The sequence below is a fragment of the Gavialis gangeticus genome, unplaced genomic scaffold (assembly GCF_001723915.1).
Source record: "Gavialis gangeticus isolate Ggan-Ray unplaced genomic scaffold, GavGan_comp1, whole genome shotgun sequence".
Classification (NCBI taxonomy): Eukaryota; Metazoa; Chordata; order Crocodylia; family Gavialidae; genus Gavialis; species Gavialis gangeticus.
In genome coordinates, this window is record NW_017729032.1 from 168,344,739 (window position 1) to 168,356,736 (window position 11,998).

The following is an 11,998-nucleotide window of genomic DNA, read 5'->3' on the forward strand; positions in this document are numbered from 1 at the left end:
CTGAGGCTTCGAAGTTTCCAGTGCCCTGCATCCTTCTAGTCAGCTGAACAGGGACAGGTGCTAGGGGTATTGGTGTAAGGATATGGCACTGACAAACAGGGTTATTTGGGTCAATCTGGTATCTTTTAGTAGACCAACTGAATAGTTAGAGAAATATATCCTAGAAAGCCTTTGGGTTGAAAAACCCTTTCTCAGGCTGAGGAAGCACCTGCAGTTGGGCTGTGTATGTGCTGGTGCTGGATGGAAGGAATAGTAAAGAAGCCAGAGGCTGGTGTGCAATTCAGGCAAGAAAACCAATCAGTGAAAATGGAAATAGAGGCATCAGGGGGTGAGAGAGACAGTCTGGGTTATGGGGGAAGGGAGATGTAGCAGGTAAAAGTGGAGAGGTACCTGGGGAGTCAGATGTCTGGCAGGTTGTAGTGTGCCATAAATCCAATGTGTATATTGAGTCCATGAGTTTCTGCACTTAGGAGGCTGATGAAATGAAGTTCATAGGCCTGGCTGTGAAAAGTGGCATGTAAATTCAAACAAGCACCAAATCTTGCTAACCTCATCCCCAGAAGCGAACTTCCTACAGCTCAAAACACAAAACCTGCCAATATATCTCCAGTACCCCCCACAAACTGCACACCAGAATCTATCAAAGATAAAAATACCCAACCACCTGTGGGGGCATATTTCTCACAAAAAAACAATTTGCCTCCAGTCTCTCAGGGAAAGATTCCTGAAAGGGAATTTACATGATGCATGAAGGTACTTGGTAGGATGGGGACATGGGTACCATGAGCCACCTGAACCCTGGCCACTCAATTAAGGAGACAGGCTGGCCATCCAGAGCAAGCATCTACCCAATGCTCTGGGTGACCTCACTCATCCTTGCAACATGCCCCTTCCCCTTTGTCTGTGGCTTTCTCCCACCGCTCCAGAGTGGCCTGCCTCTGCTTTGGGGGGAGAAGGAGCTTTGAAGCATGGAGGGGACTTCCCTTTGGGTGCGCACACACTGGTGCCAGGCTGAGGAGGAAGAAGGGCAAGGGAGTGCTTCCTCCTGAGATGCAGCAGCATCACTATGGTGGCAAAGTGTTTCACCCCCTTGCCCCAGCTGATCTGCCTTTGGCAGTGATGGCAGACAGAATGCTTAGGATCATCTGCCACCTTAAAATGATTCCACACTGCACTACTGGGATCCTGCCTTGTCCCCCTCCTCATCAGGCAGTGGCGAAACAACAGGAGAAGCTGATTCAGCTGAGCCACTTGCCTCCACTACCTTCTCTGAGGTGCCTTTCTGAGAAGGAGACCTGCGTCTAGGGGAACTTGGAAGGGTGTGGAGCACAAACTCAGGTTCCTCCTTGGTCCCCAGAATTTCTTTAGCTAGGGTGCTCAGGACCCCTGGTTCCAGATCTAGCTCCTCCTCTGGCACTGGGAGGCTCATGCTGGGAGTTGAAATTGGGGTGGAGGAGACTGTCATTCTGCTCCTGGTGGCTATTTCTGGTGTTAAGGGAGGTGGTGCAGGTGCAGGGACAGGTACTGCTCCCACCTCCTTGTTCCCACTGGCAGCAGAAAACTCATGGCTCCCACTGGCAGCAGAAGACTCTATGTTTTGGGTAGGGGAGGGGGAACTTACAGTTCTAGCTCTCCCCCTAGCCCCTCTCCCTCCCCTGCCTGAAGACCTGGCACCTGCCTTTTCAGTTTGATTCATATTAATCTTCCCTGTGCTGGAAAATGTGTCTGTGCGTGTAACTAACTAATAATATATTTCTTCTTTTTCTTCACTGATGTATGACTGTGTCTGACTTCTTCTGCGTTTTGTTTACTGTTGTGTGTGTGACTAAAATAATATCTCTTCTTCTTCTTCTTCTTCTGACTGACTTCTGTGTTGTGTTTAATAATCTGTATCTCTATCTGACTTCTTCTGTGTTGTCTTTAGTCTATAACGAATAATAACTATATATAATCTCTTTTTCTTCTACAAGTGTCTGAATTCTTCTGTGTTGTGTTCTGTTTAATAATATCTGACTTCTTCTTCTATGCTGTATGTGTGTGAGTGTATGTAATGTATGTGCTTTCCTTCACATCGATGGATCACACTACCAGAGAAAACACAGCTTTCTTCTTAAAAAGTGCTGGGTAAAAAATCCAAGAAGAAAAAATATAAATTAAAAGAAATGGATTGGATAGGGGTAAGTAGAGGGATTCTAGTTAGTAAACTATATCCAATCCTTTCCAAGAACAGAAACTAGCAGGAGACTGAATAGGTAGGAACCCAAGCCAGTCCAGTGCCTTTCAGACACTGTTGCTCAGGCAGAAACAGCTCACAAAAGGCACAGAAGGGCTGCAGACAGAGGCTTATATGGTGTTTCTATGTCCCTGTCCCAGAGCACTGTGATTGGAAGGGGGGTCAGGGAAAGATCACAGTCACTGGCCAGCTAGAGATGTCAGTCTTTCCCCCACTTCTCAGTTTTTGTTCCCCTGAAAGACTGCATTCTGAATCTCCAAATCTTCAAATCTTTTCTGAATCTTTTCCAAATCAATTTGGATCCTCCAAATCAATTCAGAGTTTTTTCTTCTTCTCCCGATTCAATTCAGATTTAGTGATTTGGCCTCCGAATTGGGCCGAATCTTCTCTGAATCAAATCGCAGACCGAAGCCTTGCACACCCTTACTGTACATGCATTCCTGGAAAATGGCACAAAACTCATATTTGCATAAAGCAAATCCACTTTACAATGTAAAAAATAGGGAGATGTTCCAAGACCTCGACTGTACTGACCCCCAGGCCCATTTCTACCACTTTTACAAGGCAATTTTGGTACTCGCTTACAGCAGACAGTACGCAAAAGTACAGGGCACTATCATAATGGGGATGGCAACTATAGAAACACATGTCGCAGAAAATGAGCAAGAAGTATAGAACCATACAGAAAACTATATTTTGGTGTGTGTCACTCCCACAATACACCGCACAAAGCAGCTGACTGCAGGCTTCCACCACACCGATTGCGTAAGAGGGAATTTACCTCACATATAATGAATTTTTGGTATAAAAAGGGGCATTGCATAGGAGCAAATTAGCACATACAGAACCTGCATAAAGTAAGGGAAACCTGTCCTATGAAAGTTATTAGCAGCTCATAACCCCATGGTGATATCACACTTTTACATCAGTGAGTGAACCAGCCATAAGATTTGATTTGGTCAACAAAATGTGGCTTAGTGTGGTGAGCATTCATGGTAATGCAACAATAAAAAATGGACTCTTTCATTTGAATGTTTTTCAGATGCATGTTCAGGTCATAGAACAAACATATCTATTATCTGATCATAATCTGCCAATACATTTCTGCTTTTAAACTGAAGGCTGTTAAGAATTTAATCTAAGATGTTAACAGTAAGCTGATACTTGACAGTCAGCTGTTATTAAAGAGATGTTGCACAGCAAAGTCTTTGACAAATACTTCTGACAGCTAATTATTCTTTTACCTGAAAGTTTTCTTTTCCATAACAAGGTCAGCATAGGAAGATATGTGGGACTGAATAGAAAGAGCCAGCTGTCATTTACAATGTCTTTGTTACACACTTAACAATATACTTTAATGCCAAGTTTATACTAATACAAATGTATTGCATTATGAGGCATTTTTAGTTATTTCATCTAACATTAAAAAAAAAAAAACACCAACCAAATCAGGCACTTGGACATGCAAGAATGAGCACTATGTTAGTGACTGCCCTGACGGACAGACAAGCTGTTAAAAAAGACTAATAATAATATTAATAAGAACAATAATTATCAGATTAAATATAACTTCCAAGACCCTTATTTATTGGAGAATGTAGCAGAACATGTTATAATTGCCTCATGCAGCTGACTTGCAAGGATTCACACTTTTAAAGTGATATAAGCAAAAGGAATGCAGTCTGTTAGATTATCTATAAAATTCCAATTCTTAATGATAAAAAAATGTTGTCCTTTGATTTAAACCAGGCAAGAGAATCATGGGTTTTGTGTGTGTTTATAAATACAGTAAATTTTACCCATGGGAAATACATACATGAATGTGAGCATAAGCAAGTGTGTGTGTGTGTGTGTGTGTGTGTGTGTGTGTGTGTACACACAAGGATATATATACATCTCCAAATATATACGAATAATATGGTATCAGTTTATAAGTATAGCCTGAAAAAGGGAAGCACTTTTGTAGTATATAGAACTGAAAGCTACATTTTATCCATGTTGTAGTAAGTAATGGGAGTATCGCAACTGAGTCTCAACCAAATGTAATATGTGATAAGAACAGAAACAATCATTCAACTGTTCCTGGATGGCAACTAGGCTCTTTGTTCTCATTAATCCTTCCGGTTTAACAAATGAATAAATACTATATTTCCACAAAGTCACATAAAATAAGTTGACCAAAGGAAAATATGTGACGGCAAAACTGACAAATAGCATAGAACAAGAGTACAAAAGACTATCTGTCACTTGACTTATTTAATCAGTGCTTAAGACACAATTTCAAGTTAACACTAGAAGAAAAGAAAGGCTGTCTTTTCCATGAGATAGTGTCAAAATAAAGAATGTATTTTCCAAGCAATAAAATTAAACTGTTTAGAAATACACAAATGGTAACTATTTTCTTCATTTTGTACAAAATGAATCAAGAAATTATGTCACTTGAAACTAGAATCTACTAAAATGTTTGTATTATTATACTGAAATGAAGAGTTAATTAAACATACACAATACTGGTTTTACCTGCTCTTCTTAAGTTAACTTATCAATGGGTAAATCTACACATTCTTAAATGTATGCATTAAATTTAGTATCTCTAATATGAGGTAGTAACTAAATGTGCAGTAGGTTGCTGTACTGCACAGTAGCAAAAATGCCTGCTTTTTTTAGTGATGCTTAATGTACAGTAGCCTAATTTGACTGCATATTAGCGTATAAACATGATTTTTGCCATGATACCCAAGTGCACAGTAACATAGGCTACTATGCATTAAAGCACACGTACATGTGCCCAGTGAGTTTCAGAATTTCTAGCTCTGAAATGTATTCCTCACAGTGACAATATTAACGTACTATCACTGTACTCTTTCAAAAAATAAAAATTAGCATAGAGAAGAGACCAGTCATTTTACTGGGTTAGTAACCAAAGCATAATTATTTATAACTATTCAACTATTTAAGGGTAAGACTATTTAAAAACAGGAATCACAAACGTTACTTTTTTAGTGCAAGGCTATTTTAGCATCTTAAAGTAGCTCAACAGTGCATCTGTCACTTCAGATTTGCAAATCTGAAAAACCAATTAAAGACTGGATATTGAACGCCGGGGGAAAATGAAGATGGGGAAAGAAGGAAAGAGAGAAGGGAAAGGCCGCTAAAGGTGAAGAACAAAATAATTATTACTAAAGACTCTTCAAGCAATTTCTCTTCTCTGCATGTTTCTGAGCACTGATTCTTCCTTCCTCCTCCTCTTCTCTTTGGGGGTGGGGAGGTGGAAGCAGGGATAGTGAAAATCCTAATATATTTTTAAGGGTTAGATTTCTAGGCTAAAACACAACAGATCTAATTAACTAGAACAGTATGAACTTAGGTAGACAAAAGTCTTTCTCATGAAGGGAATCATTCTCATGAAGTGAGGTCACAAGAGGTGAACAGAAGAAGTGCCACTGCTATATTTAACAAAGAATGACATTTTATAATTGACTTTGTGCTTGATGCTTTGTGCGTAAGATAAAGGGTAGTGTCAGTATTTGGATTATAGCATTATATTGTGGAGAAAGTTCAAAAACTAACCAAATGAAGTTTAAAAAGATAGCAAATATAATGGGTTAGGATTGTATCAAACGTGTGTCTATGCTCTAGGAATAGTTTATTCTGGAAAAATAGCCTCCAAGAGACCTTTTCTGCTTCCAAGAATATCATGAAGAGGAGGCTATGTTAAATTGTAGTGATGTTGAAATCTAAAGAGGGGATTAGAAAAAGTATTAAAGCAATTTTTTGAGATCCTCCCAATACAGTGGGAGATGTAGTTGTTAATATAAAATAGTGCTATGGAGGTTGTGCAACAAGATGACTATTCCTAAAACCCAAACTTTCTGTTCATATCTACATTGTCAAAGAGCCACATTAGGAGCACAGCAGTGAAGCATATCTTTTCTATTCCTCATGTATTATACACCAAAATAGATATAATAAAAATGCTCCCAACCCTACTTTAAGGCAGCTATGTTGCATCTCTTTTGGAGAGGGATGTATATGAAACAGATGAGCCATGCTGAATGTCTGCGCTCTCTCACTGAGCCTGGAAACAGTGGGCACATCTACACATGTAATTCATGTAACTGAATATATTCTAGCTCAATTTGAGTTGAAGTAAACTATGCCCAACAACACTGTCTATACATCTGTTTAAGCACAGTAATTTATTGCACTGCTGGATACTACTTATATCTGACAAGACTATCCAGCAGCACAGCAAATTAATCTTTTGTGCCCTAACTGCCATACGCATGTAGATGGTGATGCTTTACTGTGCAGCAAATGAATCTGCTGCACAGCAAAGTGTTCTTTGTAGACGTGCTTATGTCTCTCTGCTATGGACAAGGAATATCTTCATAGTCAGTAATAATAGTTTGAGCATCTCACATTTTTTTCTGGACTAAGGGCTTACCCATGATTGAAGCACCAAATAAAAGATGTGCATTCATATAAGAAAACTAAGCATTGCAATATATCACACTGCATATTGGAGAGATTGTATTTCTACATTTTTCCCGGTGGGGAAAAAACACATCTGGTTCTTTAATAACAGGGTTCCTGATGTTAACATACTTCTTCAGGCTTCTACAAATGATAAGAAAATAAGAGAGTGGCATACTATTCAGAATCAATATACACTGAGTGCAGTGCACATTTATGCAAAACAAACATATGTGTCAGTATGACAACTGGGTGGAATATGCATGTGGTTTAAGGAAACAGAATCAGAAAAACTACATTTAAGAAGTCATCATGGGTCACGACTCCTGCACTTCTTTCCATTAGGGTTTTACAAAGGACTCCAGTTGCTCCTTTCAAGGTAAGTTGGGCCATGCTCAAATGCATAAGAAAGTGGCCACAGTTGGTGATGCATGCGTTATCCTTTTTGCACTGCTAAGTAGGTCTGTGCGAAACAGCACCATTTTGTTTCAACTTCTGTTTCACCATTTTGACAGGACAGTGTTTCATTTTGAGTTTGGTTTCGTTCTGAAAACACTGTTCCATTCTGTTTTGTCAAAACTGTTTCGACATTTTGCCCATAGGCTATAACGGAGAAGCATGAAACCGCCTATAACGTTGTCATTTTTGGCAGATTGGGATGAAAATAGCAGAGATGGTAGCTCATTCTGAGGGCATGAAGCCTCAGATGTTTCAAGAAGATAGGTGCAGAGGCTTCTGGGAAACTGCACCTCAAAATCTTGAAAGCAAAACTTGCGTCACTTGTAAGTGTGAAGACATGGAGGGGGTGAAAGCAGCAGGTATGGTAGATCCTTTTGAGGCCATGAAGCCTGCAAAGTTTAAAGCAGATAGGCGCAGGGGTTTCTGGGAAACTGCACCTCAGGCTGCTGACAGGCAAAACTCGTGACATGTCTGACTGTGTGTGTTAAGGTGCAGCAGGGTGAAAACTGCAGGCATGGTAGCCCCTGCTGAGGCCCTGAAGCCTGCCAGCTTTCAAGGAGATAGGTGCAGAGGTTTCTGGGAAACTGTACCTCAGGCTGCCAACAAGCAAAACTTGTGACATGTGCGACTGTGTGTGTGTGTGTTAAGGCGTGCCCTCACTGGTGCTGGGACTTCTACGCAACATGGTAGCATGCCCCAATAAGGTCTCCTCCTTCCCGACAGCCTCAAACTGGTTCACCACTGTACATGGCAATAGGTAAAATAATAACTTAGTAAGCAGCACAGTAGCACCAGCAACATGTCAGGCAACTGAACTGTGGCAGAGGCTTTCTTTTCTCTCCTGCAAAAGCTTCTTCTCTAGCAGCTGCCAGAGAACACTCCCTGCCAGCCCCAGCCCCAGCCCTGGGGCTTACATGTGCCCAGGGCCCTGCGTCCTTCCGGTCAGGTGCTAGGGGTGTTGATCTAAGGACATGGCACTGGCAGACAAGGTCCTTTGGGTCAATTTAATATGGTATGTTTTAGCAGACCAACTGAATAGTTACAGAAATATACCTTAGCAAGCTTTTGAGTTGAAAAACCCTTTCTCAAGCTGAGGAAGCACCTGCAGTTGGTGTGGTGTGTCTGCTGTTCCTGGATGGAAGGAATAGTAAGGCAGCCAGAGGCTGGCATGCAATGCAGGCAAGAAAGCCAGTCAGTGAAAATGGAAATGGAGGTGTCAGGGGGTGAGGAACAGGCTGGGGTGGGGAGGAAAGGGGGATGTAGCAGGTAAAAGTGGAAGGTACCTGGGGAGTCAGATGTCAGGCAGGTTGCAGTGTGTCAGAATTCCAGTGTCTATATTGAGTCCATGAGTTTCTGTACTTAGAAGGTTGATGAAGTGCAGCTCATAGGCTCATCTGTGAAAAGTGGTTTAGTTTATTGTTTTGAGCTTGAAGTGAGTCAAAACAGCATTGAAACAAAACATCTGGTGAAATTTCGCACAGCCCTACTGCTAAGGTGGTCTGAATGAGCAGTGGTCCCTTAGTGAAGTGAAAGTCCCTGCAGGGTATATCTACAATTAATGAATTTTGGGTTCATATCTATGCCCTGTCAGCTTCCATCCTTTCCAGGATAGGGGTATGTTAGGGCTGGGGTGCATTGAGAATGAGGAAGAGACATACCAAGGATGAACAGAGCTATGTTAATCCTCCACAGCCATGGGGTCCATTCAGGACCCTAAAGCAACTTGGAGCATCCTGGTAGCATTTATATAAAAGGGTAGCCCTTGGGGTCTGAGGTCTGTTCTGGCACAGCAGAGAATATGAGCCAAGGTTTCAGAGTCTGAGGTCAGTGGAAGTCCTTCCACTGACGTCAGTAGGCCTTGGATCAAGCTGCTAGTGCATGCCTATTGAGGCCATGAAAACACAAAACACACTGAATCATGGTATCCTGAAGAAAAAACAAAATAGCTTAAAAATGCGCACATGCCTATTTGGTGTATTTTATTTTTAGTGTTAAGGAATGGGTTTGATCAAGGTGGTACATTTGGACAAGGAATATCTTCATAGCTAATAGTAATGGTTTGAGCGCCTGCTGCCTGTAACTAAAAAGAAAACAAAGCAAAGAAAACAGCAAGAGTCTGATCACAGCAAAAAATGTGCAACTTAAACGTAACCATTATATCCATCATTTATGGGTTGAAATTCACAATCTCTGTAAATGGTTTAGCAGCAACCAATATTGAATTCAACATAGATCTTTGTTACAGGCTGATCCAAATCTATTGAAGTAGGAATCTTTATATCATCTCATGTGTTTTAATCAAACTCCTACACTGTAAAATTTTCTAGAGAGAAAGAAAGCCTATACATTATAGTATTATACAGATGATAAATAATAATCCAGCAAGCAAAACCTAAAATCTCCATCAGGTCTGTCATGCTAGTGAACCTAAGATAAATAGTAGCTATTTTGCTGAAATAGACCATCAATATTATTTTACTTTTAACAGGAAAAAAACTTTAAAAGTCAAACCTGGCTTTGAGATAAACTACAGCACTTTTTACACACCATGGCATTAAGCATTATCATACTTTTATCTATCTAAACCCATTTGTACCCTATAGAAGATGGCAAAAACAGTTTTTTGGAGAATGGGGGAAAACAAGCAAACAAATACTAAACTCAGTATGATAGTGATATGGACCTGAGAACCTGTTAGTCAATTTTTCATTCTATCGCACACCTAGCTCCAGAATCTCTCCTCCCAGTCTGGTCATATATAAAATCAAACATCTATCTACCACATCAATCTAAAGTACCTGAAATACTGTGATTAGTATTTAACATTACGTTTTACTCATTACTATGTTTAGTGTAGCTGAATAGGTTCTGTGCCTCATCAGGTCAATATTTGTCACACCATGTACTTGTCCACTGGTTTTGTTTAGGTTGTGCTTTGAATTAGATATAGAAGAGCTCAGCTGTTTTGTTTTCCTAAACTTAGTATATTCCTTACAAGATGAAAACAGGAATGTAAGACTGCAAGAGATGTTTTGGGTTATTGAATCCAGGTCCCTATGGTTGCAAGTTACCACACTTCATGTAACCCTTTTCATAAATGCTTTTCTAAGCTTCTAAAATTCCCAGAATTAGGAACTGAATTATGACATTTAGCAATTTTTCTGAGTATGAGTTGAGCTGTGTTTCCTCACAAAAAGCTTAAAGTATCCCACTTCCTACTAACTGAACATACTCTACAGGTGGAAATGCATCCTTTCTGTTGGAGCTGGTACATGCCAAAGTACATCAAACTGTTGCCCTGCTCTCACAGTTCCCTTTTGGGTGCACTGCACAGAGCAGTCCCTGAATTTTGTAGAGTACAAGGACTACACTTGTGCACATCTCTCACTTAGACTGAGCAAGGGCTAGAGATGGGAAAAGACTACTGGCCCCAAATCCTGTATATCCTCATAAAAGCCCACCACAATATGGGTCTAAGTGTCCATACACAAGTTAGTATGCATGGATTACAAAGAATATTTTGACCACTTGAATAGTTGTGATCTTGCGTGTAGAGGGTATTGTTGAAATCAAGTACAATAAAAACCATCTCGTTCATGGCAAATTCCACTGACATGAAATTCATGATCATTTCACTTGTAATTGTTTTCTTATCTATAGCTGCATGTACTGTATGTATAGACATGCTTGAGTGCCAGAAAATGAGCCAAAACTTTCAGAAATGGAAGCTTAAAATTAGGCTTCTAAATCTAGTCTATTAATCAGACTTAAATAAAGGTTCAATGAGGGGGATGTAGATAAAATGAGTTTTCAGCAGGCATCTGATTTCCTGGAAGGAGATAAAGTACAAGAGGCAAGATGGGTACAGGGATAAGTTTTCAGGAAGGGTGAGCCATCATTTGGAAAGTAGGAATGGATTCCAGCTTTAACTGAACTAAAACAAGCATTTGTATTGTATGTGGAAACTAAATAAAAATCAGCACAGTTCTTTTTTCCTGTAGCGACTAGTTACCACACCAATCATTTTTCCCTAATACCTTTTATTTTATTCTGACATCAGATGGAGCTATTACAGCTGAATTACTTGGTTTTTGAGAAACTTGTTTTATCTCATTGTTTGAGTGCTTTCTAATCTCCATGTAAAATACTTAGTTTTCACAATTTAAATTTTTTAGAGACTTGTGACCTTGAGACAAAGCTGCATGACTATATATTATTGCACTACAATTGCAGGGAACTTTTAAGTGGCTTATGTTTTGAAGTGAAATGGCTTACAATATATTTGCTAGTCCCACAACATTTGCTATTTTTACTCTTGTAGATAGTAAGGACAGACTTGTTTTTCAAAGATTATTAAGTCTGTTATTTTCCTTAAATGCAGGTAACACCCATGATTATTTTAGGGAAACAAATACTAAATTATAATGGGATAGAACAGTGATGAGAGAAACATGTGGCTTCTTTTGTTCTTCTAGTATTCAGTGCCATGAGTTGGGCTTCTCAGTCACAAGCAGTTCTACAATGTTTCATAGTTTCTAGGGTCGGAAGGGACCTGAGTAGACCATCTAGTCCGACCCCCTGTCATGGCAGGAAAGATTACTGCCATCAAATGACCCCAGCAAGGTGTACATCTAACCTCCTCTTAAAGACCCCCAGGGTAGGAGCCAGCGCCACTTCTCTTGGAAGTAGGTTCCAGACCCTAGCCGCCCTGACCATGAAGTAGCGCCTCCTGATATCTAGCCTAAACCTACCCTCTGCCAGCTTGTGACTGTTATTCCTGGTCACTCCTGGTAGTGCTCGGGGGAACAGGGACTCCCCCGATGCCTGCTG